At 32.4% G+C, this 27,906-nt stretch overlaps 1 protein-coding gene across 3 annotated transcripts in view; it reads left to right on the top strand.

The window, feature by feature from the left end:
• The window catches only part of CYTH1 (cytohesin 1), a 183,990-nt gene that overhangs the window by 112,901 nt on the left and 43,183 nt on the right, over positions 1–27,906 (top strand). For all 3 annotated transcript variants that reach the window (XM_074260277.1, XM_074260279.1, XM_074260278.1), the window contains exons 2-3: positions 17,082–17,164; positions 24,037–24,100. The gene's annotated coding sequence lies outside the window, so the exon portion shown is untranslated. The remainder of the gene's footprint in view (positions 1–17,081; positions 17,165–24,036; positions 24,101–27,906) is intronic.

The following is a 27,906-nucleotide window of genomic DNA, read 5'->3' as shown; positions in this document are numbered from 1 at the left end:
TCAGACCTACTTCTGGGAGGCTACAAGTTTTTGGTGTTTCCATAGTAGTATGATCCTGGAAGAGGAGAAGTCACTGCTCTCCTGTTTTGTGCTCTGAGCTTTACCCAAGAAGCATCCCTGATTGCCTATAGCCACAAGTGCTAGTGCTAGTGCACTTCTTTGCTTTTGTACTAGGGCTCTTGCTCCCTTGTGATCAACTGAAAGTGCTCTTCTCCATCCTGGAACTGCAACCTAGAATAGAACTCTGTATGGGCAAAAGTTGCCAATCAGCACCAATTTACTTAATGCCAGAATGGGCTCCCCTATAAATTAATTTTGACTAGTTGTCTGACTTCCTTACTGTCTGTGATCTGAGAACTCCTGGAACTGTTGCTGGTACTGTATATGTGGGCTCTGGATAGGCCACCACTCAGTTGCCACAGACTTCTTGCTGACCTCTTAAGTATTCTTACCTTGGGAAAATACCCTTTCTTGGTTCAGCTACTTTAAAATTTCATTTGAGGCATTATTTTTAAAATTGTATATTATTTTTCCAACTACTTGTAAAGCCATTTAAAATGATACTTTTTAAACTTATGTGTAAAGAACATTTTTAGCATTTGTTTTTGTTTTTTTTTTTTAATTTGAATGCCAAATTTTTTTCCTTTCACCTCCCTAAAATGGTGAGGAATTTGAATATAGATTATATATGTTTAATCATGTAAATATATTTCTGTATTAGTCATGTTATAAAAGAAGAAATAAAACAAAAGAAAAAAACCACAAAAAAATAGTAGCTTTGATCTGCATTCAGACTCTTATCAGATCTTTCACTGGATGTGGATTGAATTTTCCCTCATGAGGCTTTTTGAATTGTCTTGAATCATTGTGTTTTTAAGAACTGAGTTATTCATAGTTGATCATCGAACAGTATTGCTGTTCCTATGTACAAGTTATCCTTATTCTGCTCACTTAACTTTCTGTGAGTTCATGTGTTTCCAGATTTTTTCTGAAATCTACTTGTCATTTCTTGTAGCACAATAGTATTCTGTTACATTCATGTGTCACGATTTGTACAACCATTTCCTAATAGATGGGCATATCCTCAATTTTCAGTTCTTTTCCACCACAAAAACAGGCTGTTATAAATATTTTTGTACATGTAGAACCTTTTCACTTTTTAATGATCTCTTTGGGATACAAAAGTAGCAGTGATATTACTGAGTCAAAGGTGCCCAACTCAAACAACAGTTTATTAGTGTCCCAATTTTCCCCAACCTCTTCAACACTTACCATTTTTCTTTTCTGTCATGTTAGTTAATCTGATAGGTGTTTTATTTGCATTTCTCTGATCAATAGTGATATAAGGCATTTTTTCATATGACTATAGATAGCTTTGATTTCTTTATCTGAAAGCTGTTGAAGCACTATTTTAAAGTTGTTTGAAGGGGAATATTGGGAAAGTTCATTTGAATAGCTGCCTTTTATCCACCTTCTTGATTCCACCTTGAAGATCTTTACTTTTATCCCTCATTTTAAAATTCTAGAATATTGACATCTCATTTCCACAGATACGCTTCCCCTCTTCATCAAAATATTTAATAAATTCAATGGTTTTATGTTGGAAGTCCAAAGAGGAAATGTTACCTATAGTGTAAATGAGTACAAAATTTTGTCTACTACCTTCTCCACTACAGACATTGAGGAGAAGGTGAATTATGTTTGGTTATGATATCCAGTGGTCTTGAGACACTTTAATGGGAAAAAAAAATGCCATTTTTTATAGTGTTCGGTAATAACTGTGGACAGTGAGTTTTATAACCTGTTTTCCTTCTTGCTTTATAAAAGTTGTACCACTTTTGCTTCATAAGCTCTGTTGCATCATTTTTATAAGGTGTATTTCTCTGACTCTACTTTCAGATTATCTCCTAAAATTATCTTTCATTGCTTTTTTGCTTTGTTCAGTCATTTTTCAGTCATGTTTGATTTGTCGTGACCACATTTGGGGTTTTTGTGGTAAAAATACTGGACTGGTTTGCCATGCCCTTCTTCAGCTCATTTTACAGATGAAGCAACTGAGGCAAATACAAAGCTAGTAAGATCTTTCTGACTCCAGGCTCAGTATCCTATCTACTAAGCCACTTCTTTCTATTTTAAGATATTACTTGAATTTAAGATGGAATAGTTGAAGTTTTTAATTTGAGGTGAATGAGGTGGCAACACCTGAGGGTTGGGAGGGTGGAAGAGGAAGATGCCACCCCAAAAAGAATCATCTATGATAACATACCTAAGAAGTAGTCTCAATTAAGAAGGAACGCAGTATTTTCTGAGACAGCTTGACCAACTCTAATTGTTAGGAAGTTATTTCTGACAAGCAAACTAAATATGCTTCTTTATAGCATTTCAATTCTCCCATATGAGGAGTATCTGATCAAAAGCTATTCCCCAAAAGAGATTTTAGAATATATTGTTTTTAATTTCTAGGATTGTGTTCCAAGCACAAGAATAGAAAATCTTCCTATTTTCTAACAATTATAGAAATCCAAGTTTCACTAGCAACATCTGGTGACCTGAAGGAAAATTATCATGGTGCTAAAATATGTCTATTACAATCCTTAACTTTTATGTTGATAAAAGAGTTTTTTTTGTCTTGTCTCCCATTCTGGCCATCAGCCCAATATGTTTCAATTGAGGAGAGTATGTATTTATAACTAGCTTTTCAATTTGACATGAAAATGGCATATAAGTTGTTTGCTCTTATGAGTTGGCTAAACAAGAGGGTTTCATTGCTAGACTTAGGATGAGAATCATCATCATGTTTGTTTATCCTTTTGCACAGAAATTTGATGTTGTCCCTTTAAGAGCATCCTTTTTATGCAGTAGATGGAACACATTTCAGCTTTGAGTTTCTGCAGACTGTTAAAATCTGCAAAGCAACATTTAAATAAATTTAAAAGCTTCTCTTGTTGGACTTTCTATTCAAAGCACAGTACAATGGTCCCTTGTTGCTTCAATTGCTTCATTAAATTGGAACCCTGGAAAGGAGTGGAGAGGAGGCTGATATTAAAATGGCCCCCATGAACCTTTATCAAGAAACTTGGTAATCAGCCTTTAGCAGGAACTAATTCTTCAGGCCTGGCTTACCTACTCCTTTTCCTATTCTCTGACAGTGACTGGGTGGGTGGTTCGGGAGGAAAGGAGTTTTGAATATAATAATGGTGGCTGTTTTCTCTAGTATATCTCATTTGTACAAGGACAAGGGGGCAGAGAATCATGAGAAAGCCTGCTACTTTCTGCAGTTGCTCTTCTTTAAGGCTAATCCTTTAGTAGATTCCTAATGGATAAGTTTGACTGAAACATGGAGTCCTGGGGATTCAAGGTCAGGGTCAAATTGCTTATTCCCTTTCCATCTGACTTAGAGTAACCATTCATGTACTGGTAACCCTGATGACTGTCTATTCTTTAATACCTAGTGTGCATGCTGCCTTCTTACAGTCTTTTAGAGTAATTCACAGATACACAGACACAAATACAAATACACACATAGATATTCACATTCTATATGTGTTTATGCTCATAAGGATATTATATATGTGTGCATGTATATTTGAACTGGGGTCTTTCTAACTCCAGGCTTTCTACCATGTTTCCTGTACTACCTACCTGCCCCTAAATTTGTGTGTGTGTGTGTGTGTGTGTGTGTGTGTGTGTGTGTGTGTGTGTATGTGTGTGTGTGTGTGTATTTACATATGTTCAGGTTAGAATATAAATTTTATACAATATAAAAACTTGATGGAATATACATGTTTATTTTACTATATTGAATGACTTAAATTTTTAGTATTTTGTTTTTATATCATTATTTCTGAAAAGAAGTAATTCCCTACTTCTTGCTCTGCCTAGTGACCCAAATCTGGGAAAGAATTTAAAATGATCTTTTTAAAAAGTAGTTCAGCAAAACTAACCTAACAAGTCAAATTGACTGGATATACATACTCTATTTCATATCCATAGTCTGCAAAAAGATGAGAGAAGGCATTCTCACTTCTTTGATAAGGCCAAAGAGTTTGATGAGCTTGGGGGTGAATGGCAGATTTCTTATTCTGCCTCATGCTGAGCTGTTTAAAATTTTTTTATTGATACCTTTGTTTTATATCATAGCCGCTTCTCTTCCCCCAACCCAAACAGTTCTTTCCTAATAACAAAGTAGTGTTAAATAGAGCCAACTAACATAGTGACTGCCTTGACAAGTAATGTTCTATATCCATAGAACTTCACTTACTGCTATAATGAAACAGATGTTTCCTCACTTCTTTGCTCTAGACAAGATTGCACATTAAAGATATTCTTTGTTTTTTTTTTTTTTTTTTGTTTTGTTTTGTTTTTCTTTTACATTATCTTAGCCATTGCATATATTTGGATTCTGGTTAATTCATTCTGAATAATTTCATTATAAATATTTCCATTTCTTCAACTTCTTAATAGTTGATGTTAATATATAGTTTATTAATCATTCCCCATTTTGTTTCTAGTTTATTTCTGTCACAAAAGTACTGATTTAAGTATTTTGGTGTAAAGAAAACCCTTTTTTTTTTTCTGACTTTGGTCTCTTTGAAAAAAATATATATATTCTGTAGTTGTATCTTTGGGTTGTATTGTGTCATTTCTCACATATATCATTCTAGTCTAAACTAATTTCCAAAATGGTTAGACCAGTTTACCTTATGCTAGAGTCTTTTAAAATTACTCCCCAAATAGAAAAAAAAAATAGAGAAATTTAACCAAAATTTATCATTAAGTATTGGAAGAAAAAATATTGAGTATTTATTGTGGTAGATAGGGTTTTGTGTACATGGTTCATGTAGTACTTTAACAATTGTTGTGATGTTTTTTGAAATAATTTTTGATGGGATAATACAGATATAGTGCTAAGAAGTACAGTCCTCAAGATAAACTTTTCAGTTTGTCTTTATTAAGCACTTGTTAGTGCTGAGCATATAGAAAAAGGCAAAACAGAGTCCCTGCCCTCCAGAAGCTATCAATCTAATGCAGGAAGATTGAAGTTCTTTGGATTTTGGTCATTATGATATTGTTAACTAGAGAAAACAGTTTTGATGAAATAATGAGGTTGGAAGCTGATTTTAAGGGATTAAAAATGAGTAAGTGTAGGACCTATTATAGATTGTCTTCTTGAGAAGTTTAGCCAGAAATGACAGGACAGATAATAGGACAATAGAGAGGATCAAGGGAGGAATGATGGAAAGAAAAGGAAAAATTGTAGTACTTGAAAAGTTTCCCTATAACCATTTCATTAAAACAAAATTCTCCTAAAAGGATAAAAATTAGAACTAAATAACTGAATTTTATTCCTGTTTATTTTTAGTGATAAGAAGGGAAGCATGGTTTCAGTAAAGAGAGAGCCTTCCTCAGAGTCAAGAAGACTTTTAGCCTGTGCCATATGTTGGCATTTTACTTTCAGCAACCCACGTACCACTCAGATTCTGCAAATTGTAGAATAGTTGCCTATCTGCCTTAGTAGAATTTACTCAACTGGGAATTTCCTATACCAAAGGAATCACAAATCTGGACCCGCCCCACAAAATAAATTTCTGTTTTCTTTTTTTCTGTCAAAATCATTCTTTTTTTTTTTTTTTCATTTAATAGTATTTCATTTTTCCAATTACATGTAAAGATAGTTTTCAGTATTCATCTTTATAAGATTTGAACTCCAAATTTTTCTCCCTCTCTATACCTTCTTTGTTCCCCTCCAAGACAGCAAGCAATCTGATATAGGCTACACATGTACAATTATGTCAAATATATTTCCACATTAATCATGTTGCAAAAGAAGACTTAATAAAAGGGAAAAGCCCCAAGAAAGGGGGAGGGGAGAGTAAAAATAGCCTGTTTAGAGATGTTCTCAGACTCCATAGTTCCTTCTCTGGATATGATCAGCATTTTCTATTACGAGATTCTTGGAATTGTCTTGGACCATTGCACTAGAGAGAAGAGCCAAATCTATCATGGTTGATCATTTCTGCCTGGTTTCTTAAAGGACAGTCATAGCTTGAGAGGATAATTTACTTTAACTAGAACTCAAAATAATCTTCTAAACTTTAACTGCAAGTTGCCATTGAACTTTTGCTTGAAGACTTTTGGTAATGGGAAACTTGTTCTTTACTAAAACAGCTCTCTTGGTTAGCTCCTTATGACAAATTGATTTTCTTTTGACAGTTAGCACCTATTGCTCCAAGTTTCATCTTTTGGGACCAAACAAAACAAAACTAATCTCTGCCCAGCATAATAGCTCTTCAAATACTCTGATCCAGTCCTCTTTTCCCCTCATGTCTTTTTCCCCATGTTTTGCTATATTCTTTTTTCCCATGTTTTGCTATATTGTTCAGTGGTTTTTCAATAGTGCCCAACTCTTCTCAACCCCATTTGTGCTTTTCTTGGAAGATTTATTGAAGTAGTTTGTCATTTTCAGCTCCAGTTCATTTTACAGATGAGGAAATTGAGACAAAAGGAATTAAGTGACTTGCCCAGTGTCACAGCTAATAAGTGTCTGAGGTCTGATTTGAACTCAAGAAGATGAATCTTCCTGATTTTACGCCTGACATTGCATCCACTGTACCACCTAGCTGCCTCATTTTTCTTGCTAATCATGCCAAATTTCTTCTATAAATTCCTGGTTGCCCATCTTTGAATATATTGAAACATGCCAGTTTCTTTCTGAAAAGTAACACTTAGAACTTAATACACCACAATAATATAGATGAGGTCTGATTATAGCTGTGTTCATTTTTTTATATTCTGCTTCTGTTGTACTCTGTGAAAACTCATAAAAGTTTTGCACACGGGAGGAACCCTGAGATCTTCCAGGTTTTTAATCTCTTGATTAAATTGTGATGAGATTAATTGTCTGCATTCAAAATTTCAGTTATGAAATAACAAGTTAGACATGGGGTTACATATAGGTAATAGGACATGATAGTTTTACGAAATAATATTTGGGACCATTTAGTGTGGAGTGTATATTTCAATTGTCCCTGAGAGGAATATTTTATTGTTATACAGTGCAATAATTTATGCTTGTAATTATGTCTCAAAACCAACATAGTGATAAATTTGGAGTCATAGAAAGCTTGGGTTTAAATACTACCAACAATTTGCTTGCTATGTGATCCTGGTCAAATCTGAGATTTGTCCCATTTATAAAATGAAATAATACTAGTACTCAGTTGTATGTGAGGCTTAAATTAAGTAATGCACATAAGGTGTTTTGCAGAGTTAGCTTGTAAATGTTAATTTATAATCTAGGATGACATTAGCTTTTTCAACTGTTTTATTAAAGTATTGACTCATATTGAAGCCTACTACCTCATATAAACAATTACTTAGCCATGATTATTCCACCCTGGATCTAGTATTTGACAGGTTTCTTTATTCCATTTAATTTCGTGGGAACATTGCTACTTGGAATATATAAAGGTGGAATAAAAAAAGGTTAGAAATAATGCAATATGAGAAGGAAAATAAATTATGATGATCACATAATCTCAGGATTGAAGAAGACTTAAGATACTATTTAGTCCAACTTGGACCCGAGCAGAATATCCTTTTTACATTATCTAACAAATGATTATCGAGACTTTGCTTGCATACCTCCCAAGAAGGAAAAACTTCTACCTCTCCCCCCCAGAAAACCCTATTTTACTTATATTTTACTCTAAATGTTAGCGAATTTTCTTTTAAATCAAGCCTAATTCTGCCTGTCTGCAATTTTCATGTACCTAGTCACTAAGATTTCTTTTTAAAAATATATATGAAGAGGAACATATATGTCATCACCAGAAGAACACTAGTATTAAAAAGCTGTTCGTTCATTTCAGGAAAAAGTCTAAAATTATTAAAAAGCACTGCGAACTTTCTCAAATGCAATGTTGTTCCATTTCTTTTAAAAATATTTTTATTTATGTCTTCTGACATATTTATCTTCAGTATCACCCCTCTTCCTTCCAGAGAGCCATATTAAAAAAAACAAACAAAAAAAAAAACCCACTTTTTTTTTTTTTTAAGAGGAAACAAATCAACATAACTGATACATTGGAAAAAGTTAGAAAGCCTGTGCAATGTGTGACACCTATGGACTTCCTACCTCCATGAAGGAATGGATTAGGGCATCCTCTCATATCTCTTCATTGGAGTCATGCTTGATCTTTATAATTTTGTTATATTCACTTTTAACTTTTTTTTAATGCATATTTCTTATTATTAACATTGTAATTATTGTGAATATTGTTTTATTGGTTCTCTGCTTCACTCTGCATTAGTTCATGTAGATCTTTATATGCTTCTTTGGATCATCATATACATAATTTCTTACAATCTTTTACTCTACCATTATATTCATGTACCACAGTTTATTTAGCCATTCCCCAATCAATAACCATCTACTTTGTTTCCTCTTTTTTTGCTGTTACAAAGAGTGCTGTCATAAATATTTTGATGTATATAGGAACTTCTTATTTGATATCTTTCTTAGAGTAGAGGTCTACTAGTGGAATCTCTGATTCAAAGGATATGGATTTAGTAATTTTATTTGCAGAATTATAGATTGTTTTTCAAAGTGGTTGTATAGTTCTACTATTAGTCTGTTAGTGTGCTTATAATTTTACAATCCTTCAAACAGTAAGTATTGCCATTTTTTTTGGTTATCTTTGCCAATTTAAAGGTGTGAGGTAAAACCTCATGTATTTTTATTGACATTTCATTACTCTTATTATTGATTTAGAGCATTCTTTCACATAATTGTGAATTATTTTGATAATTATTTATATCCTTTGATCGCTTATATACTGAGGAATGGCTCTTATTCATACATGTGTGTATCTTTATGTACATAGTAATATACATATATACAAAATAGATGATCATTGATTGGGGAATGGCTAAACAAACATTTCTGGAACATTATCAAATAATACAGGGGAGAGAAGGCATCCTTGCTTCCATACTCATATTTATTGGAAAGGGTTCTAGTTTATTTCCATTGCATATGATGATTGCTTTTGTTTTAGATGTATGTTTTTTAAATGATATTTTTTAAAAAAGTTCCTCTACCTATACTTTGTAAGGTTTTTAAGCATAGACATTTCTTTTTACTATTACCTATTTGGCTTAGCTAATTACCAGCCTACAGGATCTTTCTAAGACATATATACTGACGGAACAGCTTTATCAGGTGTCCGTTCAACTATATATTATACTGAATTAAATTACATTTCATTCTATTAGATTTGACCCAGTGTTGCCTATTGAGATCTTCTTGGTTCCTGAATCTGACAACTTGTTATTTCTCCTTCATCATTTTGTGTCATTTCTCAATTTGTAAATACCTTTCTACTTGAACTTAATAGTCATAAAAGTAACACACCTAGCAAAAATAGAGAAGTAAATATTTATCTAAGATCTTTAGTATGTAACAAACCAAATAAATAAACAAATGCTTTTGTTGTTTCCAGGTCTTTCTGAAATTCTGCTGCTTCTGATTTCCTTCCCTTCCCTTTCCTTCCTCTCTCCCTCCTTCCCTCCCTCCCTTCCTTCTACTTTGCTTTATATAACTTTACTTTTACTTATTACTATCTTGTTTTAAAATATATATTACTGGATGTATTTTTCCCCTATCCTGGGAATTTTTCCATCACATATTTTGAAAAATAAGAGGAAAAAAACCCCATCATCACAAAAGCCAAACAATACATCACCTTTATCTGACAGTCCATACAATATTACATACCCATAGTCCTGCACCTTTACAAAGCAGGGAAGGGAAGTACCTTTTCTTAACTCTTTCTTGGGAAAAAATTTAGTCATAATTATAGTATTCAGTTTAATATTTTTTATTCTTTCTATTTATATTGTTGCCATGCTATATATTGTTTTCCTGGTTATGCTTACTTCACTTTCTATTAATCTGCATAATCTTTACAGAATCACAGAATTTGAGAACTGTAAGTGATTTCAGGGACCATCTGGTCCAGCTCATGCATGAAAAAAAATCTCTAGTGTAATATAATTGACAAATGGTTATCCAACCTCTAATTTAAGGTGTATAAAAAAGATGGAAACTATCACCTCTCAAAGTAATTCTTTTGGACAGCTCCATTTATTTGATAGTTTTTCCTCAGATCAAGCTTAAATTTCTTTCTTTGCAGCTTGCACCCGTTGTAGGAACAATTTGAAGTCAAATAGAGCAAATCAAACTCTTTCTCCATATGACAACCCTTTAAGTACTTGAAGGTACACCTGTCATATTTCCTCTTAGTTTTCTCTTTTCCAAGTTAAATATGTCCATTTCCTTTAACTGATCCTTATAAGACATAGACTCAAGGCCTTTATGTCCTTTAATTGTTAGTATATATTTTTAGTTTTATAACAAAGCTTTATTTCTTAATAGATTCTAGTCATCAACCCTTTATTTGATATATTTGCTGGATATTTTTCTCAATTTTTTTTTTTTTTTTTTTTTTTTTTTTTTTTGCCATTTGCAAATTTATAATCTTTGTTGCCCTTCTGCACAATTTACAGCTTGTTTATCTTAAACTTTGGAATAGTCCAAAGTATTTCAGGTGAAGTTTGACAAGGGCAGAATTCCCTAGGATTACCATTTCTCTATTTCTGGAAAGTATGATTCTTTTAATATTACCTGATATTATATATATTTTTTGGCTGCAAAATTATGCTGCTGACTCATGACACCCCTAGATTTTTGCCCAGAACAATTCTTATTTAATGCTTTTCTCATCTTATAATAATGACATTGTTGCATTCAACTTATTCCTATTGAATATCATCTTATTAGATAGTGTCCAATATTCTACCCTGTGGAGATTTTTTTAGGTGACTATCATCCACTATATTAGTTATCCCTCTAATGTGTTACCGTCTCACAAATCTTGGAATTTTTCATATTTGTCATTTCTTGTAGCATCAAAGAAAAGCTGAATGCTACAGTGGATAAAGTACAAGGTCTGGAATTAGGAACATTGAGTTCAAATCTGGCCTTGACACTTACTAGCTGTATGATCTTGGGCAAGTCACTTTACCCATTTGGCCTTAGTTTCCTATATATAAAATGAGTTGGAGAAGATGCCAAGCCATTCCAGTATTTTTTCCAAGAAAACCCCTAAAAGACTCATGAAAAGTTGAACACAACTGAGGTACTAAACAGCATAGCACAGTAATATTCCACTACAATTATGTACCTCAATTTATTTAGCCAATCAATTTCCTAATCAGGGAATATTTTCATTGTTTCTAGTTCTGTGCTACCATATTACTACATGTGTATGCATGAGTATGTAGGGCCTCTCTGTTTCCTTTTCACTTCTTTGTCATCTATGCCTACCAAGGACTTTCTTTCAAATTGGCATTGAACCCTTAATAATTCTTCTTTTGGTACAGTTATTTAACCAAATCCAAATTCACCTAACTGTATTATTTTCTAGCCTATATCTCTACTATTAAAAAAAAATAGCATGCAAGATTTTGTCAATGTTGCAGTTAAAATCTAAATAAATTATTTAGAACCCCCAATCTTCTATTTCATTAATACTATCAAAAATTGAAATGAAATTATATTGACATAAAGTGTTCTTGATCCTGGCTCTTTGTTATCAGTGCTTTGTTGTCTGGTTGTTCAGTTACTAATACCTTAATTTTATATTCTATCCAATTCATTCATAGCAACCCTGTGAAAATAAACAGCTTCCAAAGTTTTAAAATCTCTGATCATTGTAGTGACTAACTATGATTCCAGAGCATCTGTGATAAATAGTGTAATCCATAACCAAACAGAAGTGTTAGACTAAATATGTAGAATGAGACACTTTTTTTTTTTTTTTTTTTTTTTTTTGGATATGGCCAATGTGGGAATTTATTTTGCTCGACGATGAATATTTGTTGCACTTTTTAAAAATCTTTTTTTGTTTGTTTGGAAGTGGACATAAAATAGATGCTTGCTAATTTAATAATTTTATTAAATTTAAAATATTCTAGAATTTTGTTCAGTGTTTGAAGCCATACTCACTGGCATACACACACACATACACACATGCATGCACACGCACACATTCCCATAAACACAGAGATTCTATCCTTCTCTTTTCAAAAATCAGGATAATATTAACTTATCTTCAGTTCTGGAGTATTATTGTTTTCCATAATCTTTTTTCTTAAAAACACATAGTTTTACTAATACATCTCTCTCTCTCTCTCTCTCTCTCTCTCTCTCTCTCTCTCTCTCTCTCTCTCTCTCTCTCTCTCTCTCTCTGTCTCTGTCTCTGTCTCTGTCCCCCCCCCCCCCCCATAATCACTTAATAGTATTTTCCTATCCACAAAATCCTCCCTTGCAGTGAAGAAAATAACTTGGGTTAAATGAGCCTTATATGTAAATTGAGGATAGTAATGTAGTATCTACTTGCAGAGTTATCAAAATTAAATGAAACAATGTATGTAAAAAGTCATGCAAATGTTGTGATAGAAATGCTAATTAATATTATTTCATCATTTAACTAATCATTATTGACTTTTAAAATTTATGTTAATTTCTTTTACATTAGGACATTGAATTTTTATCAGACATTTGATGCTGTTCAAGTTTATTACCATTGATTTTGGGGATTTAAAAGTTCTTACAAGTTATGAAATAATTGATTCAACTATTCTGGAAAACAGTTTGGAACTATGCCCAAAGGGCTATAAAACTGTATACTTTTTGAATCAGGAATGCCACTACTATTTGTATCCCAAAGAGATCATTAAAAAAGGAAAATGAACCACATATACAAAATTTTTTATAGCAGCTCTGTTTGTAGTGGCAAAGAATTGGGGAATGGTCAAACAAATTGTGATAGATAAACATAATAGAATACTATTGTACTAGAAATGATGAGTAGGCAGATTTCAGAAAAACCTGGGAAAGACTTCCATCAATTGATGCCAAATGAAGTAAACAGAACTAGGACATTGTACACAATAAGATCAACATTGTGCTATGATCAACTGTAATAGACTTAAGTCCTCTGCAATGCAATGATGCACAATAATTCCAAGGGACTGGTAATGGAAACTGCTAACCACATCCAAAGAAAGAACTATGCAATTTGAATGCAAATTAAAGCTAAATTTTAAACTTTTTTTTTGTTTATTGTTATTGTCTTTCTTATCCTTTTTCCCTTTTATTCTGTCTTTTTTTTCCCCCCACAAAATGACTAATGTGATAATATATTTAACATGATTATACATGTATAATCTAAAAGGAGTTTCCACAAAAGATACAATTGGTCAACAAATATTTATTAAACATCTAAAATGCACCAAGCACTATGGTAGACATATGGGAGATAGAAAAATAATAACTTTAAAGAACTCCTGGTCATAAACAGTAGGCTGCCTTATTATAATCCAATATAGTGATAATGAGTATGTAAACATATAAATGTTTATATACACGCATAAATATGGAATAAACATAAAGAAAATAAATACAAGATAATTAAAGGAAAGATAATTTGAAAGGAAAGGCACTAGCAATTGGGACAGTTAGGAAAGGCTTCATGTCATAAATAGTGCTTGATACATGTTATAAAGAAAGTAGGGAATTCTGTGAGGCAAAAGAAAGGAAAAAGTATACTCCAAACATGGGAAATGGCCAGTGCAAAGGCACAGAAACAGGAGATGGGATGTCATGTCTGAGGAACAGAGAAAAGGATAATTTGGCTAGATCCACAGATTGTGAGAAAAAAATAAAGCTGGTATATTAAGTTAGGACAGGTTGTGAAAGAATGTAAAAAGCTAAGTAGGGAATTTATATTTTATCTTATAGATAGTAGGAAACCATTAGTTTTTTTGTATGGATGATTTTTGTTGTAATTCTTTGTGATCACTGCTTCCTTGTTTAATTGTTCAGTCACCATCCCTTTAATATTATGTTCTAAATAATTTACAATATAATAACAATACTGTAAAAATGAACAGCTTTTTATTATTATATCTTTTTATTTATAAAACATAATCATGGGTAATTTTTTCAACATTGACCCTTGCAAAACCTTCTGTTCCAAATTTCCCCCCCCTTCCCCCCATCCCCTCTCCTAGATGGCAAGTAGTCCAATACATGTTAAATAAAAAATGAACAATTATGAAAGTCAGTGACAACTTTGATTCCAGAGGACTTATGATAAATAATGCTGTGAACATGCTGGAACATGCAAAATGTGACACATTTTGTACCATGACCATTGTGGGAATTTTATTTTGCATGACTGAATATTTGTAACAAGGGTTTGACAATAAGACAATTTGTATATTGTTTGGCATCAGTATGCAGGATAGATGGGAGTGACAGATTGGCTAGTAAATGATGAAAGCAATAGATCTTTACTTGCACGTATTAACTAACACACACACAAAAAAATCCTTACAGTTTAACTTAAGACATGACTAGGCATGAGAAATGGGAGAAACAAAGAAAAACCAAAGGCAAATCTGGATGAACACATTATAGGTAAAGAAAATTAAATTTCAGCAAGACCAAAGTACATGTGTGATTCCCATCACAAAGAAACCATAGCAATAGGGGTATAGTCATCTAACAAAAAGTAGCTTTTCTATCTGGTATATAAGTAAAGCCAAACTCTTGGTGCACCTTCTAATTCATTGTGGCCAAATCAGGGTTATTCTGTGCAACAGAGATATTTGGTGATGTGAATGGGATAAGCATTGTTGTTTTTGTTATTATTATTCTGTTGTTATTATGGTGTTATATCTAGGAAATACGTTTAATTGTTTAGACATGCCTTTCATGTCACAAGTAAGGAAATGCCACTTAATAAGGTTGCAAGAGATATGAAAGTTTTCCTCATATAGAAAGTTTTAGAAAAGTGAGAGGCTATAGCTAGAAGGAAGGCATCTGTCGAATAACCTGTTACAAAAAATGCTAGGGCCAGAAATTTTGGGGGGGGGGCTTTTAAAGAAACAAAGATTCCTTTGCTTCTCTCTTATCTTCTCCTAGGTAAACATGCCTCTTAATTTGATTTAGTTAGAATGATCTTCAGTGATCTATATTCTTTATTTAGTTAGTTATGAGTTTGTAAATTCCCTCTATCCCCAACACAACTGATAAAATGGCTTTTTGTCATCTAATTTTTTAAGATATGATGTATGAGAGGAGGGGGTTAGACTAGATGATATCTGAAGTCTCAATTCTAAATCTATGATTATTTAGATTTTTTTATCCATTTTAGAGCTTATTGTGGTATATATTGTAAGATGCTAGTCAAAACCAACCAAAATGCTATTCAGTTTTCTCCATGGCTGTTATTGAATGGGATTCTTCTCGTAATAATTTATGTTCTCTGGTTTATTGAATGTTAACATAATATAGAACCTTTGCATCTGATTTGTGGCTGAAACCTTTTAATTGTGCTTTCTTCCATATTATAATATGAGCATCCTGGATATTATTTTTCTATGTATATCCCCTAACTCTTAGCATAATGCTTTGCACATAACATTTGTTTAATGATTTTTAGTAAATTATTTACTTATTCATTTATTATCTTAAGATTTCCTCATTAACCTCAGCTCACAATGAGCCTCAGTATTTCAGACATTAATACTATTTCACATTTTTGTATGAATACCCTACTTATCTGCCTTACTTCTACCTTCTTTTCATAACTTTAAACAATTTAAGCTCCTTAAGGAATTGCTGGCCTAACATCTTAGTCTCTTTAGTGAGCTCCCCATGTTATATCTTGACTGAATACGCTTTATATTTTCTTGTCATTAAGGGAAGAATTGACTTTATAATGTGGAAGCTATTGATTCTTGAAGAAATTATTATATATAAACTTAAATTCTCACAGATGAACTCCTTCACTCAGGAAGCAGGCATTAGATTCTAAAGGAAAAGTAATAATTTGTATTTTCTAGTTTAGAATTATAAAGTTGATGGTTCAGATGGGTATAAGTTTATTTTATGAATTCTTTGGCTTTTTCCCTCATAACTCAAGCTTAGTTAGTTCATTAATTTACCTATGCCTGTGCAACCTTCAGAGTGTTGATTTTTATCATTTTGCTGTAAGGCAAATGATACTATACAACAAAGGGTTGTTTGTTTTTTTTTTTTTTTAATTCCTTCTTACTACAAAAGAATAGTGTGATTATAAATAATAGGGCTGTTAGAGCTTTCTTCAAAAAGTAATGAAATAAAGGATCAAGCCAATCATTCCAAAACAATATTAGCCATCAATATATGTAGTTTCCTTTTGGTACTTCAGGGGTTCTTTTCTTAAAGAATCTTTGAAATGTATACCTCTATGTTTCAGTTAGTGAAAATAATGAATCCCCTGAAATGGTTGCATTATTTGAATTGCCATTCTATTTTTCCATTGGGCTGGATTCACTTACTATCTCTTACATAATTGCAACTTAGAATAGTGCAAATTAGAAGTTAAAAAACATTCTTATCCTAGTATGTGAAGGTTGGGAAAGAGTTGATTACTTTTATGTATTATAAGGAACTATATTGAGTATGTCTCTCTCTAGATTTTTTTTTCAGGATTAGTATATCATAGTTGCATGACCTTAAGCAGTGTTTAGTGATTGTTTCTATTCTATATTATTTCTCCAAAGGATATGGTAAAGCAAATCATCAATTAGGTATATCAACTAGTCACTCTTAGACTACTTGTCTAAGTAGTCTAAAAAGTTTCAGGGTCATTCTTTTAGAGAGGACCTGCGATAAGACTTAGAAGTTTGCTATTTCTTTCTCCAGAGGTTTTTGTTACAGGGTAGTCTTCTCCCTTCCAGTTTTTCATCCCCATGGAAATGGACTTAAGAACTTCTCTTTCTGAACAGTGGTTCATTGGATCCCTCTGTCTTTCAAGCCTATTTATTGATATTAAAATTTTAATTAAATTTTTTTTGAAAACCATTACCTTTTGGGTAATTTTCAATATGTGCCAAGTTTAAATAGTCAAGTTGCACTTTTAAGCGGCAAGAAGTCCTAATAATATTTTCCCTTTCTGTTATAGTTCCTGGCGACCTGTCCTTACAAGAACGTCAGGAACTGGAGAATATCCGTCGTCGGAAGCAGGAACTGTTGGCTGACATTCAGGTGAATAAAATAAAGCAAATGTTTTACGTGGTAGATGTGAAGAGATTATCCTATTCAATGTTAAGTGGTGTCTAACAGTTTCATTTTTATATCATCCCTTCCTAGACTTAGACTACCCCTTGATCTGTTCTTTTATTAACTTTTATCCTTACTAGCTCTAGTGTGATCTACAGGTATGTTTGGATAATCAATCAGTAAACATTAAGCACCTACTATGTGCCTTACTATTAAAAACTGACTATGTACTAAGGTAATTTATTCTCATTAAAAAATAATTGCGGTGTCTTAATTGATTAATTAACTTAATGTCTTTCACTGCTGTTACTTTCTACTTTAGGGAATCTAGACCTAGGTCTTTTATACAGATTTTAGTTTTCTTTTTCTACCCTTGGCTTTTGTCACATATAAAATCTTTCTGACCCAGTTTTTTTTCTTCCAATTTTCTTGCTCTAGGTCCCTTTTTTCTCAAAAAGGACTATATTTTTTCTATCCACTGTGCCATCTAGCTGGCCCCATGTATTTTGCATTTAATAAAGTTACAATCCTTTCATTAAATAGTTCAGGAACCAATCCCAGTTCATTAGATGTTAATGTTTCTGTATAAAATAAAGTGGAAAGATCTCCTTTGCCCAAGTAATTACTCTTTTTTCTCTGTAACTAAATACTAATGATAAATACATGTAATTTATTAAAACTGAAATTTATAATCAGGAATAATGACAGATATTATTTACAGTTTTTTGCTTATGAAAAAGCTCACAACCAAAGTTACCTCAAATTCTCAATATAATAGGAGATAACTCCTGTTCACTTATCTGCAGAGGCCCAAATTATTCAGCTTGCTCTATTTTCTGACTTGTAACAACATCTCAATCTTCTTCATAATTTTCCTTAAGAAAAAACTTAAATTCTGGACCTCAGGAAGTAAATCATATCTTAGGAAATATCTTTTCAGTTTACACTCATCATAAAATTGTCTTTATTGATAATTTTTTAAAAATACCACAATTTAATATAATTTTGACAAGAAAAAAGTTTGTCTTAACCTTTTTCCTTTCAGACTTCTCTACAGATTTATAGATGAAACATAGAATCTTCCTAATTAAATAGGAAAAAGTACCTCATTGACAGTATTTAAGTGTTACTTCAAAACTGCTGGCCCAGGGGTGGCTAGGTGGCGCAGTGGATAGAGGACCAGCCTTGAAGTCAGGAGGACCTGAGTTCAAATGTGGCCTCAGACAATTAAGACTTCCTAGTTGTGTGACCCTGGGCAAGTTACTTAACCCCAACTGCCTCAGCAAAAAAAACCAAACAAACCAAAAAACCAAAAAACTGCTGGCCCAAATGTCTTTTTTCAAAACCCCCCTTTGGCTTTATACTTTTAAAGGGCCATTGTCTGTGAGATGGATTTTTTGAAATAGAAGTTATACTAGTATATTTTCCTTTTTAGATTATATAATGTAAAGAAATATTGCCTTGTTTGAGAAAGAACTGCAAAGACATATTTTATCTCTTGAAGCTGTAGAATTTCTTTTAGAATTTATTGTAATACTTTAGGGTATTGTAATACTTTGGGGCCAGGAAATGTTATTTGTAAGTTTTCCTGGGATATTGGTTTGAATACAAGCTAATCATTTCTTTGAGACAAGCGTGGCAAGTAAATATTAAGAAAAATCTCTACTTAAAAAGTCTTGTTGGGGGGAATTTATTTGGAGGGAAAAACCATTATTTTTTCTTGAATAAATAAGGAAGAGCTGCTAATTTTTTCTATCTTACATTGTGGGCTATGCTGGAAAAGCATCAAAAGAGTCCAAAAATCTTGAAACAAGATCATATTTCTAGATACAGTTGAAGAGATTAATTTTGCCCCTTGGGTAGCAATTTGTAGGTTCCAGACTTAGTTTCTTTTTGCATTGTCTTGATTAATTTAGATTGCTCTTGCACAGATTTTGAGTATTGTACATGGCATGTATATTCTTTAGCAAATGTTCAAAATCTCTAATATTAAAATATCAAAAATTGCTTTGGGAAGAGTAACTTTAGTAATATCTTGATATAAATAGGCTCCAATTTATGAACATATAGATTGTATTAAAAAAAAACTCATTTGTAAGTACTTTTGTAATTTGTAAGGTTGTTACAGTATATTTCCTCAATTAACATTTTAATAAATGTTATCTATTTTCTAAGACTGGTCTGCCTATTTTATTCATAATATGGTTAAAATACTGTTTATTTTGAAAAATAATAGAAAATATTAAAACCAACTTGATCTAAGATAAATTGGTTGCTTTCTGGAATCGTCTTTTAGGTTCATATGGAGAAAAGGGAGGAAGGTTAGGTATTCATAATTTTTTTTTTTTTTTTTTTGAAATTTCAGGTAAACTAGTATTGTTCTGGCAGGAAATCTTTGCAGTGAAATGAAGTATTTCCAGTGGAGTTAGCACGTGCAAGTGCCAATTGGCAATAAGATACACCTATCAGTTAAATTATTTAGCTTATTTACAGCTTCTCAATAGAACTTTTCCAGTGAGTTTTTTATTTGTATTTATGCCATTAAAAACTTTAAGATGAGTAGAGAAACCTGATTAGCCAGTAGAACAACTCCCACTCTTAAGAGAAACTGGTATGATAAATCAGATACTATGCCTACTTTAGACATCCTAAGTCCTGGCTAATATCAAGTCACCTTAAATTTTGGCAGTAATCATTTCTCAGAAAGGAAAAGGAGATAGGAAAAATTGTTTATTGTAATATGGGCCATATAGAGGAGGATTGACAAAATACAGTCCACTTTTAATCAACCTGACATGGGTATGAGTATCAATTCTGTGGGAAGAAATGTTATTTATCTAACTCTATAAGTCTTGTTACTCAATTGGAGAATCTTGTAAGAAACAGAGTGAAAATACATGATTTCTGTGTTTTTAGTATTCATCTTTTTATCCTACAGCACTGAAGTTTGTTCCAGATTTTTCAGAGCAAATAAATTTCTTAGCACTCTGTTTTGCAAAATGCTTTCTTCACAATTCTTTGAGGTCTAGATAATGTAAATGTTACTATGCCTATTTAAAGATGAGATTAAGTGAGTTCTCTGAAGTTCCAGAGACAGCATTTCAATTTGAGTCTGTATCTTATGATTCCAATTATTTTCATTGTACTGCTTTGCCTTCTTATTGTTTTATAGAATCTGAATTTTACAAATGTGTATGCACATATGTATATTTCTATATCTATCTATCTAGATGGAATGGTCCACAAGGTCACAAACTGAATATGACTGAACAAGAACAATTCCTTAAGTGAAAAATAATAAAATATTAAGCCAACTCTTTTCTCCTTTCTTGCTCTATCATAGTCTGAAAAACTGTATCTTTAGTGAAAGCTCTAAATAATTAAATGTAATTTAATTCCCCTCATGATTCTGTTTTCTCATTGAGGACGTAACCCCTCACATGTGAGTAAAGGTAGCAAGATTCATGCACTTGAGAAGAGGCTTGGAGGATCAGGTAGACCAATAATGTTCTCTGTCTTGACATCTCCTTAGAGGATATAAAAGCCCCCCAAAAGGAAGAGACTATGTTTCTTTACAGTTCCTTTACAACTCCATGATATAAATACATTTGGTTAATTGGAGTCATTTCAAATTTTCTTGGTTTGAGAGTGTAATCCACTTTAACCCAACAAGCATTTATAGTGTGCTTACTAGGTCTATGCCATTATATTAGACAGTTAGGGATAGCAACAAAAATGAAAAAATACTCATCTTCAAGAAGTTTTACATTTTTTTTCTGGAAAAATACAACATGCATCTATATCACTCTGTCTTACCCCAGTTTTATATGTTCTGTCATTGTTTCACAGTAGCAACAATAATAGAAATATTTTCTTTCACTCATTAAAGTTCTTGATAAGTTATCTAAATCTCTCTGTAACTTCTGCTGAAAGTTCTGTTAATCTTGTCTTATTTATCTCTGCTTCTGGGAAATGCTTAGCTTTTTAAGTGGCAAAATCTTGTTTCAGTAATTTTTTTTGGTCTGTCATAGGATCAGAGAGCCTTCTTATAATATCATTTCAAGAATGACTTTTCTAATATTTTTACATCTGAACCTCTTACTTCTTTTTAAAAAGCAGCAGCATTAAAAATGCTGTTTTTCCTTGTGCTTCAAGGTATCAACTAACTTAACTCAACTTATCTGTTCTTCCTATAATGTTGCTTTTATAAGGCCTTAGAAATTTTTATTTATCTATAAAAGTTACCCTAGGATTGCCAAAATTTGTCAATGCCACTCTCTTTAACATTTCCTATATAGGGGGCAGCTAGGTGGTGCAGTGGATAGAGCACCAGCCTTGAATTCAGGAGGATCTGAGTTCAAATCTGGTCTCAGACACTTAACACTTCCTAGCTGTGTGACCCTGGGCAAGTCACTTAACCCCAGCCTCAAAAAAAAACCCAAAAACATTTCCTATATAATTGATCTTAGTGAACTATAAATATATGAATGTATTTATTATGCTAGAGTTCACATGCAAAAAAATTTAATATGGAACCTTGTCTAATTTCCTGTTCTTTTAGATTAAGGTCTGTCTTTCATTTTTTGGCTAACACTTAGGATCACAACACCGTGGATCAGGAGACAAGAACAGATCATATAAGGAGTTTCTTGCACCATATATATGATACTTGACTGCATTTTAAGAAAATAGCTAGACATTTTAAATACAAAACAGTTATTTTTTTCAAACACATGCTTTCATTTTCTGAGATGAAAAATGTTTGAAGCATTACTAACTTTTTTTTGTCAAAATGGAATCAGAATTTCTGTTTTTGTATTGCTATACAAAAGAGGATAATGTGTCAGAATACTAGTCATGTGTGTATTTATTTTTCAGGTAAGTTTTCTTAATTTAATGGTACTGTGTAACATAGAAAATAGCCCAAATTTACTATGGTAAGAAGGAAGATCAAGGATCATCTTCAGAAGAGGTTAATAAAAAGGCTTCTTCTATCCCTAAAGAGTAGCATTAAATGGCTCCCTGCCCAGAGAGAATTTATAGAACTCAAAAAAGAATTTAAAAATATAAATAAGAGATACTGATGAAAAATAAATAAATGAATGAATACAAGCCATGTAAGAAAAATAATATTATGAAGAAAAAATTAACCAACTAGAAAAGGAGATAGAGTCTTAAAGACAAAAACTCTTTGAAAATTAGAATTGGGCAAGGGGAAACCAGTGAAGCTATTAAAAAAAAAAATAGCAAAACAGAATATAAAGAATGAAAAAATGGAATATGAAACATCTTCTAAGAAAAACAACAAATCTGAAGAACTGACCAAGAAGAGAAAATAAAGAATAATTGGACTACCTGAAAACTGTGTTCAAAAAGAACCTTGACCCAATAAGGCAAGAGATAATCCAAGAAAGTAGAAATAGAAAAAATGTATTGATCATAACTTCAAAAAGCTCCTTTGTGGAAAACTCAAAGAAATATTATTGCCAAATTTTGAAACCCCCACATCAAAGAGAAAATATTGCAAGAAACAAGAAAAACAATTCAGATATATTGGAGCTACATTTAGAATTGTACAGGATTTACCAGCAGACACAGTAAAAGATCACAGGTCCTAGAATTATATATACAATCAAAAGAATGAAGCCTGTGGCCAAAAATATCAAATCTCTCCAAATTATCTATAGTATCAAATGGGAAAAAAAATGGACATTTAATGAGATCCTATATTTTCAGGACTTTCTTTCAACTAAACCAAACCTATAAGAACCAATATCAAAGATCATTTTCAAGGAACTTAACATAGACAAGTTTTTTATGTTTTTTACATGCAAATATGTATCATATGTTTAAGACTGATTTAAGCAATAGGGTAGATCAAAAGAAAGATTGAGGCAGAATTAAAGTAAAAATCATCATATTATACAATGAGATGCAGAGGAAGAATATACATTAGAAGTGGGAGGAGGGCTTATAGTTCTGAAAACCTGTTCACATTGGGAATGGGTTAAATAGGCGCACGCACACACACACACACACACACACACACACACACACACACACACACACAAAATTTATTAAGAACTAAGAGGAAAGGGATGGGCAGAAGAGGAAGCAAAGGGTGAGGGAAGAAGACAAAGGAGAGATCCATGCATGGTGGGAGGTTAAATAATAATAAAGCAAGTTAAAGAGCGGAATTAAAACAAGAATTAGCAGTGATAGGAAAGATACATGTGTATGTATATATGTGTGTGTGTTGGGGATGGGCATTTGTATGTGTATGTGCTTGTATGCACATGTATATATCTGTATATGTATGTATAGGTAAATATATTCTTGCTTAAGTATAGTCCATTTGGGGGAAGGCGAGAGGATGAAAGGTGAAGAAAAGAATAAAGTAAAAATAATTCACAGTAGAGAACGAAAGAACAACCTACAAGGAAGTAAAGAAAAGATGGACACTCATGAACATAATTTGTTCCACTCTTATGTATCCTTTCTTGGAATGTCAACTTATTGTTATATATTTTGAATCCTTCCTGATATTCTGCTGGGTATATGACAATGTTCTGTTTTATCTTGTTTTGTTTTGTTTTCCTTTTCTTATTATTTTAATTTTCTTTAATAAAAGAAAAAAGAAAATAAGGGTAATACAAGAATGTAGCATTAGTGCCTTCTTCTGTGTCTGTATTTATAAACAATATAATGGTCTGATAGACAGTTATGAAATGAGGCAGTCATCTTCAGGTTGGTTTTAATTTGGAGAGATTTCTCAACATGAGATTTTATTTTGGCTTATAGTTTTTTCCTTCTTGGCATCTTATTTGTGGTTTTGTTTTTTGTTTTTGTTTTTGCAGCGTTTGAAGGATGAGATAGCAGAAGTGACGAATGAAATTGAGAGCCTGGGATCCACGGGAGAAGGTACTAATAGCTTGGGGGAGTAGAAGAGGCCTCCTATAGAAGATGAGATTTGAGGTGAGTTAGGGAAACTTAGATTTTGTGTGTGTGTGTGTGTGTGTGTGTGTGTGTGTGTTTGTGTATGTGCAAAAGACACAAAAATGAAAAATGGAGTTTATGAAAAATAATCACCGGAGAAGGTACTAATAGCTTGGGGGAGTAGAAGAGGCCTCCTATAGAAGATGAGATTTGAGGTGAGTTAGGGAAACTTAGAAGCAGATATGAGGGACCCAGCATTCCAGGCATGGGAGATAGCCAGTGCAAAGACACAAAAAATGAACAGGACCATATTTAGAAAAATCACATTGTCAGCTAAATAGAAGATGGATTAAATTAAGTCTTTTGTAGAGTTTTTAATATTTTAATTTTTCCAATTATAAGTAAAATAATTGTAACATTCAGTTTTGTAAAAAGCAAAAAATTGAGTTCTATATATTTTTCCCCCTTCTTTCCCTCCCCCTTCTTGAGAAAGCAAGCAATTTAATATAGGTTTTACATGTTCAGTCGTAATTTCCATATTCCTCATGTTATGAAAACACAGACCAAAAAAACTCCCAAGAAGTTTAAAAAATGCTTTATTCTGCATTCACACTCCATCAGTCCTTTCCCTGGAGGTAGACAGCTTTTTTCATCATAAGTCCTTCAGAATTATCATGGATCACTGTATTGCTGAAAAGAATTAAATCATTCACAGAGTGTTGCTATTACTAAATTCAAAGTTCTTCTGATTTTGCTCATTTCACTTTCCATGAGTTCAAATAAGTCTTTCCAGGATTTTCTGAAAGCATTTCTGAAAGCATTTTGTCATTTCTCATATATTGCACAGTAGTATTCCATTATAATTATAAACCATAATTTGTTCAACCATTTCCTAATTAATGAACATGTCCTCAATTTTGAGTTCTTTGCCACCATAAATATTTTTTGTACATATATGTCTTCTTTCTTTTAAAAAAATATTTGGGGATATAGATCTAGTAGTGGTATCGCTGGGTAAAAAGGTATGTAACAGTTTTATAGTCCTCTGAACATACTTCCAAATTGTTCTTCAGAATGGTTGGATTAGTTCACAATTCCACAGTGGTGCATTAGTATCCCACATTCCCTCCAATATTTTACTTTTTCTTTTATGTCATATTTGTCAATCTGATAGTTGTGAGGTCTCCAGAAAGTTGTCTTAATGTACATTTCTCTAATCAGTAATGATTTAGAGCATTTTTTTCCTCCTTATATCTATAGATAGCTGCCTGATCACAATCTTTTGACTATCTAATGGTTAGTATTTTTAAAAATTTTGCCCTAGTTATATGTAAAAGTTTTTATTTTTTAAACATTTCTTTTTACAAATTTGTTTCACTGAGTTTGGTATATGAATGTTATGGAATATTATTGTTCTATAAGAAACGATCTGCAAGATGATTTCAGAGAAGCCTGGAGAGACTTACATGAACTGAGGCTAAGTGAAATGAGCAGAACCTGGTGCTCATTTGATGAGTTCTGATGGATGTGGCTTTTTTCAACAATGAAATGATCCAGACCAGTTCCAGTGGTCTTGTGATGAAGAGAGCCCTCCACACTCAGAGAGAGGACTGTGGGAACTGAGTGTGGATCACAACATAGCATTCTCACTCTTTTTGTTGTTGTTTGCTTGCATTTTATTTTCTTTCTCATTTTTTTCTTTTTGATTTGATTTTACTTGTGCAGCAAGGTAATTGTATAAATATGTATGTATATATTAGATTTAACATATATTTTTACCATGTTTGACATATATTGGATGACTTGCTGTCTAGGAGAGAGGTTGGGGGGAAAAGGGGGGGGAAGATTGGATCACAAGGTTTTGCAAGGGTTAATGTTGAAAAATTATACATGCATATCTTTTGAAAATTAAAAAGCTTAAAAAAAAATCTTTTGTTTCAGACTCTCTGCCTATCTCCCCTCTCCCATCCCTCCCATAAAGAGAGCACTATGAAGTTATGCAAAACATTTCCATAAAAGTAATATGTGAAAGAAAACATAGATTTTCCCCCTTAAAAAAACCCTTTAGAAAAATAACATTTAAAAAAGGATATGGATAGCATTTTTTCATTATATTGCTGAAAATATTAAAGTCATTCACAGCTGATCACCCCAGAACATTACTATTAGTTTGCTTTACACAGGACAATTTATTTTGCTTGATTTCATGGAGGACTTTTCAGATTTTTCTGAGAATATCCTGCTCATTTCCCATAGCACAATAATGTTCCATCATAATCACATTCCACAATTTATTCAGCTATTTCCCAATTGATGAGCATCAATTTTCAGTTCTTTGTTCTGAGGAGAGATCTTCTATAAATATTTTTCTACACATAGCTGTGTCTATTGCTAGATCAGAAAATACACATGATTTTATTGCCCTTTGGGCATAGTTCATATCTTTGATCATTTATCAATTGGGTAATGGCTACTTTTTTATTTATAAATTTGACTCAATTTCCTATACATTTGAGAAATGAGGTTTTCATCAGAGAAATTTGCTTCAAAATTCTTTTTCCAGTTATTATTGCTAACTATATTTCCCCTTTGTTTATTCTATTCTCTACCCTTCTTAAAAGTGTTTTGCTACTGACACCTCCTCCCCCCTTATGTATTTTCTTTTCACCCTCCCCATTTTTAGTATTTCTTTACCCTCCTACTTTCCTCCAAGGTAAAATGGATTTCTATACCCATATTGAATATATATGTTATTTCCTCTTTGAGCCAAATCTGTTAAGAGTAAGGTTCACTCACCCCTCCCTTCCCCTCTTCTCCATTGTAAAAGCTCTTTCTTGCTTCTTTTATGGAAGCTTATTTATATCATTTCACCTCTTCCTTTCTCCCAGTATATTCCTTTCTCACCCCTTAATTTTATTTTTTTAGATATCATGCCTTCATGTTCAATTCATACTTATGCCTTCTGTCTATATATTCATCTAGCTTTCCTAATAATGAGAAAATTCTTATGAGTTAAAAATGTCAACCTCTCATGTATAGGAATATAAACAGATGAACCTTATTAAGTCCCTTATGATGTAACTTTTCTTGAGTCCTGTATTTGAAGGAAAGGTGATCAATAGATTCTTTCAATTTCTATTTTATTTTCTTGTTCTAGTATATCAGGACAGTTTTCTTTGATAATTTCTTGAAAGTTAATGTCTAGGCTCTTTTTTTGGGGGGGGGGGGATCATGGTTTTCAGGAAGAGCAATAATTTTAAAATTATTTCTTCTGGATCTATTTTCCAGGTCAGTTGTTTTTCCCAATGAGACAATTCACCTTGTTATCTATTTTTTTGTTTGGTTTTATTGTTTTTTGATTTCTCATAAAGTCATTAGCTTCCATTTGCTCAGTTCTAATTTTTTTTATAAAGCCTTTTATTTTCAAATCATATGTATAGATAGTTTTCAGAGTTCACCTTTTGCAAAACCTCCCCATATGGCAAGTAATCCAAATATAGGTTAAACATGTGCAATTCTTCCACACTTATTTCCACAATTATCATGATGCACAAGAAAAATCATATCAAAAAGTAAAAAATGAGAAAGAAAACAAATGCAAGCAAACAAAAAACACAAGTGAAAATATTATGTTATGATCCATACTCAGTCCCCACGTCCTCTCTCTGGGTGCAGATCAGTTCTAATTTTCAAGGAATTAGTTTCCTCAGTGATGGTTTTATCTTTTTTCCCCCTCATTTAGCCCATTTTGCTTTTTAAAGCATTTTTCTTCTCATTAGCTTTTTGTATTT

Source organism: Sminthopsis crassicaudata, chromosome 4, assembly GCF_048593235.1.
Source record: "Sminthopsis crassicaudata isolate SCR6 chromosome 4, ASM4859323v1, whole genome shotgun sequence".
NCBI lineage: Eukaryota > Metazoa > Chordata > Mammalia > Dasyuromorphia > Dasyuridae > Sminthopsis > Sminthopsis crassicaudata.
Note: the sequence above shows the minus strand (reverse complement) of the source record. Positions and strands in the feature narration are given on the sequence as shown.